The 6220-nt window shown below is 34.8% G+C and overlaps 1 long non-coding RNA gene across 6 annotated transcripts; it reads right to left on the bottom strand.

Annotated features, from left to right (window-relative positions):
• Nucleotides 1-579: 579 nt before the first annotated feature.
• Nucleotides 580-5638, bottom strand: LOC132041448 (uncharacterized). Of its 6 annotated transcripts, XR_009411052.1 has the most exons (5): nucleotides 3246-5405; nucleotides 2502-3159; nucleotides 2055-2155; nucleotides 1453-1500; nucleotides 580-810 (listed from the first exon to the last, which is right to left on the bottom strand). It is a non-coding gene; the product is annotated as an uncharacterized LOC132041448 (long non-coding RNA). The 6 variants fall into 6 exon arrangements; XR_009411049.1 differs by having other exon boundaries at nucleotides 2055-3159; nucleotides 3246-5409; XR_009411048.1 differs by having other exon boundaries at nucleotides 1453-3159; nucleotides 3246-5416.
• Nucleotides 5639-6220: the final 582 nt, after the last annotated feature.

The raw sequence follows: 6220 nt of genomic DNA, 5'->3' as shown, positions 1-6220 counted from the left end.
GTGGGTGTTCATATATGTAAGTGGCCGTATATGTATATTGTTGTATAGATAATATGAGTTGAATTTTATGTTGTATTCTAGTTGTGGTTATGGTGGAATTCATATTGAAAATGGAAGTTGAATGACTTTGGTTGAGGTTGGAAATATGGAATATAGCCGTGTGGTGTATGCACTACAAGAAAAAAGGTCTTTAGCGATGGGAAATCCGGTCGTTAAAAGACTAAATCGGTCGCTCATAGGTTAATAACGACCCCGAGAAAAAACCCGATTTTTTTTTAAACACCGGTCATTAAAAGCTCCGTCGTTAAAAGTTAACGACCGGGTTTCAAGTCCGGTTGTTAAATATCCTTTAGCGACAAGACAAATACCGATCGTAAAACCTAACTTTTGGCGACAAAATTTTCCCTTCGCTAGTTGACACACCGGTGTAGTCGTTAAAAACAATTAACTACTACTATATATGTAAGGGCTATATGTATATTGTTGTATGATACCGATTCGTACATTGAAGACATTAACGCCCAACAAATCCAATTGTTACAGGTGCTTTTAATAAAAATTATTGGATACTTGAAAAAATAAATAAATCATCACATTACTAAAAAAATATAAAAATATACACATTCAGATTACATGACATTATATTTGTCAACTCCAAACAAAAGAGAATAAAATTATAGCTTTTACAAATGTGACATTTCTAAACAGATTGTAACAAAACCAAAGTAGATTGCTTCAATTGTTCTGCACTTTCTTCAAGGGTAGCAGTCCAGTTCTTTAGAATCCAGCTTGTATATTGTAAATCTTGATCTGTTAAAAGAAGAAAGGTCATCTCAATATAGTAACAAAACTCCTAATAGATAGGCAAAAGAATGTGCAAGCCAAGAGAAAAGGATTCTCTATCTCGTAAAGCTCAAGCTCTAGAGTATCAAAATTCTAATTCAAGATTCCCCTGATTGATTGATGTCCAGCTTTTAGTTCCAAGTATGCAACCTCATACATAACTTTATTCCATCAAATTAGAGCAACTAATGAGAAAATCTCCTAAACAGGACCTAAACCACTTTTCATATAGGTTTAGTAATAAAAATATCATGACATCTGTATTTTATTTAATGAATAGTATAATCATGACTCTTCTACCTTATCCATACTCATTATCTTCACATAGCAACAAATCACAAAACTTTAATAAGTACATCAACTTAAAACAATTCAAAGGACTTGGTTTCGCATCACAGATTCTGAAGCCTAGGATCAAAAGGAATCGGTAAGAATATGAAATAATGAAACATATTCTATCAGTTGTTTTCAATACTACCAAAAAACTACTGGAGAAACTCTTTACACAGAAGATTGGAAACCAGATACTCCTGTTATTAGAAAGTGAGTTACTTCTACTAATATGTTTAAGGAATCAGCTTTGGTATAGAAGGCATGTTATTGTAGAACCTGGTATAAATTGAATGATACCGGACATCATTTTCCAGTTTTCCAAATCTGAAAAAATTACAAATGGATGTGTTATATACATGACAAAGGATGAATTACTTTTGTATCCAGAAAATAAATTTGAAATAATAAAAGTAGAGGCATGCTCAAGCAGATGACACAACAAATAAGATGAAACAACGCACTTTATGTAAAGTGTAGACTATTCTAACCTCTATGGATGAGATTTAATAACAAGAGCCACTTAAAGTAGAAAAGAGAAACACTAAGAAGTAACTAATTATAGAATAACCATAAAAAAACATGTCACCGCCAAACTTATCTCAGTCTTCAAATTCTTGACCTATTAAAAGTTTCAAATTTATGTCAGTTTATTAGCAAAGACTAAACTTATGAAAGAAAAAAAGAGAAGACCACAATATTAGGAATTAGTACCAACTATGTACTATGATCCAAAATGCAGTAATGCAGACGGAGTACCAATAGCATAAGAATTTTCTACGATCATGATTCACCTCCATTATTATATAGTGGTAACATAATCCTCAAGTCCTGCTTATGCCAAAATACACCGTACAAATAGGGATAAGAGATGAGCTTACTTCATGAGAATATAATGGAACTCAAATTCAGTGCAGAGAACAAGCTATCTCCACATCTTTGATAGCCAGGATAGTGGATGCACTACTATCCAACTAACAGGCTGCAAATTCTCAAAATAAAAAGAATTAAATGTCAACATAGAAGTTGCATCATGGACAAGTATTCTAATATATATAGGCAAAAATATTGAACCTTGCATTTGTCACCATGATGCTCATATTGCAGTAGCAGCGATATTAGATCAGAGAATAGAAGAGAAAGAAAAAAAAGCAGCAGCAGCAGTGATATCAGAAAAGAGAAAAGAAGAAGAGGAGAAAAAACGCTGCAGTAGCAGCGACATAAGATAAAAGAAAAGAAAAGAGAGAAAAAAAACAGCAGCAGCGACGATATTAGAGGCGAGACGAAGAAAAGAAGAGGAGGAGGGGAAGAAGAAGAAATAATCATACCTGTAGCTTGAAGTATAGAAACCAGACCAAGGAAGAGAACAGCAAAACTAGTAAGAAAGTTGAATCCTTTTCTGTTTAAAGTCAACTTTTTATTAAAATAAACGAAGCGCATGCTTCTCGCTTCTCCTCCACTTCGATCTTCTTGAGGAGAAGAGTCCCTTCTTTCTACCAGCGTCGCCTCAGCCTTCTGAAGCACAAGCCAGTCGCCTTACCTCAATGCTTTAGGCGATGAAGCGAGCGCTTTTAATAACACTGAGTTTCACAAGTCCAATATAGCATATCAACTATTTTCTTTATAGATTCTGACAAATCAAACAGAAAATAACCCAACAAACACAATGATATAAGCTCACAAGTATTTCGTTTTCATTTGTAAAAGAAAAAGGAGAAGGCAAAACAAAAAACTCATGTTTTAAATCCTTATAGTCGCAGCTGCCCACATGTGATCCAGCTTATAATCCTCGATGTCCGCCCATTAATGTACGCGCAATGGACACATATTACGATCATTAACTAATATAGCTAAGTGTCTCGCTGAGGCATGATGCTTCCCAACAATTCGATTGTGGTAAAAAGTGACGCTCAACATTACTCCAGCTTTGAGTTCTGCACCTGATCGACACTCTCACATTTTTTGCCTTTTAAGGTTCACATGGACCTGCAGATTTCAATTTGAGTCAATCATAAAAAAAGTTCCAGTCCGATAACAACAAAAGTAGATTACAAAATGAGACAATAAAATACTTATTTCGTTTCTCTGAGTGTTTGCATCAGTTCAGCTTCTTGAGAGAGGGAAACATAGTCTTCCTATGGATCAAAACCAGGAGCGTGCAAGACTCTCATTCTGAGCTAGCTCATTCAGATAAGAAGTTGCTGTATTACACTTGTTACTTTTGCCAATCGGAGGTCTTTGTTCAGTATTTACTCTTACTAAACTCAAAGCTCTAAAGCTTTTCCCTTGTCCTCTTGCTAAGGCACCAGGTGGAATGAATGAATGTTTCGCAGCCTTCAAAGTTGATTCCATTTCATACTTTTGAGATTTTGACGGATTCAAGTCAATCTAATCTAACCAAAAAACATAGCATTATTAAGCCACACCAGAAAATAATTCAGTACGTTTTCAATAGGAAAAGGGATGCCAAATAGCACTTCGACTATTCCTAATACATGACAACACACTACGACCTTAACTAGAAAAGGGAAGTGCCCGACCAGTGAGCTAGCAATTGCTGGATGTTCCGAGAAAGATATGAAAATGGAGATTCATCTATTGGTTCACTTAGCCGTCCAGGAAAATATGAATTTCATATATGCACAGTGAAAAATTTCGACGAAGCGGTGCCCCGTGACACTGTTTCCCCTAAGGTGGCTCCGCCCCTGCCTACCATAGAATAATAGAATAACCGTTACAAAGGCAAAAATATTAACTGTAAAATACTTTATGTGGAAGCTTCTATTTCAAAAATGAATAGACAAATCAAGGATGAAGCAGTATAGAAACTTCAACTATTGCCTCCTCTGTCTAGCCAACGTACAGAATACTCCATGTCCTCTTATTTTTTTTGGTTCAATCTGATAATTCGTTCATGATACCAAGAAATATCTGCGAGAGAACATAACTTCTCCAACTACATGTTTTCTCCAAATAATTCGAGATTGTGACAGACATGTAGGGAGCATATTACAGAATAACTACAACTAGTAGATGAAATAAAAGCATACGGAATGACCAAAGACTTGTATGACTTTAATCAGCTGCTAAAAACTTTTAACTAAAGGCAGACATGTGAGCAACAAGGAATTTAGTAAGAAAATTTACAGCAAATTGTCAATGGTTCATCTTCTTATGATACATCCTCTCAAGCTAGAACTTCTCCGTTTTGAAACAACACTCAAATACACATGAGTTGGAGAAAGACAAAATAAAAAACACCTCATGTTAACACGGCATTGCAACTGGTTTACTAAATTGAAAAGCAACTTGGTCTCATCATTAGAAAGCAATCAAAAGCAAAAAGAACTCAACTGGCAGGGAAGGACCAAATTACGTAATTTAGGTCCACATTCAATTATGAACTCAAAATGTTTGACATGCTTCTACAACTACTAATATTCTATCCACCCTTCACAAGTTCCATAGGTTATTACATTTAACAATTCAAGCTTTACACTAGGATCTTTATTGTTTAAAGTTCGGTTCAAGGTAGTTGCAAAGGCATTCGCTATTAAATTGTTTTTTCTCCAGGTTTCAAACTGGTCGATCATAAATAAGTAGATTATAGAACAACAATAACAACATACCCAGTGTAAATAAGTAGACTATGACAATGGAAAATAGCCAAAAACCAACGCTAACAGCCAACCAAAACAGTAGCACAACTCAATCACAAGCAATTCTTCAATGATACAATTACCACAACTACCATATTAGCAGAAACAAAACACCTTCTAATGCCACATCACAGTTGCTATAGACAAAGGATCTGAAATCAATGCCACAATTTAATCCTAATTTTTCTTATTATCACTAATTTCTTCTTCTTTTTTTAAAAAAAAATCGTGAAATGTAGGGTTGTTAAAACGGAGGATGACATGAATTGTAAGAGAGGCCCAATTTGGTGAACTACACAACTGAGAAAGTTAAAAAATTACCTCTAATTTGTAAGCTTGTAACTCAATTTTGCTCTTGGCAACAAAAATACTATGATACCTTGATGAGAGAAGAGATGGAAACCTAAAGAGAGCTTCCAAACTAGAATTCTGTAAATATTCGATTCTCAAATTTCACCGATTGCAACTGTTCTCGTGTTCTCGACGATCTGTTCTGACAGAGTTTTTTTTCTTTTGTTTAGGCTTCTGGGTTAGGGTGCGGGGGGGGGGGGGGGGGGCACAAGATGGTGGGTTGGGGATTATGGCGTTCGGTACGTGGGTTGGGGAAAATTGTGGGAAAATCTAGCGCCTTTTTTTTGGGTTAATTAATTTTAACGACCGGATATTTTATTTTTTAACGATTGAATTTTATCCCCTTGTTAATGGTGAATTAAAATCTGACCGGAAAAAAATTGGTCGCTATAATTATGCAAATAACGACTGGATTCATATCCCGTCGTTAAAAAGTGGTCGTTAAAACCCATTTTTCTTGTAGTGATGGAAGTAGAATGGAAATGGATTAATTTTGTTTAATGTGTTAGTTGTGTTGTGGTGATCCTTATGATGTAAATGAAGGTTAAATGGTTTAAGTTGGCATTGAAATTGATTGTAGAAGATTATGTCATTTTAGTATGATCTTATGATATTATGGAAATGAAGTTGTTAAAGTGTGGATTGTTGTTGTTGATTATGAATTTGAGAGTAGAAAATGTGTTGTGATGGTTTTGTTGTATATGTAGGAATTTTGGATGGAATATGGAATTGATGGAATTGTTGAATATTGGATATATGGCTTGGAATATTCTTGGCCTATGTTTGAATGATCTTAAATTAGTATATAAACATGAAAATATTAATATTGATTTGAAAGTGCAAAGTTGGATTGGAAGTTGTTGCATTATTTGGAAAAGAAGACTATTTATGTTAGAATGCATTTCTAGTCGGTTGTTGATGTTGTTGGTATTGTTGTTGGTATGGTTCTGCTAATTTGAGCCGAGTTAAATCTCGGGGATGTTGTATGTATAGGGAGATGCTTTGCCCAAATTTTTGTAGACAAGTATTGATTAAGA

The sequence above is a fragment of the Lycium ferocissimum genome, unplaced genomic scaffold (assembly GCF_029784015.1).
Source record: "Lycium ferocissimum isolate CSIRO_LF1 unplaced genomic scaffold, AGI_CSIRO_Lferr_CH_V1 ctg10214, whole genome shotgun sequence".
In the NCBI taxonomy this organism is placed as follows: domain Eukaryota; kingdom Viridiplantae; phylum Streptophyta; class Magnoliopsida; order Solanales; family Solanaceae; genus Lycium; species Lycium ferocissimum.
The sequence above is the reverse complement of the archived record's forward strand: the minus strand, read 5'-3'. Positions and strand labels throughout refer to the sequence as shown.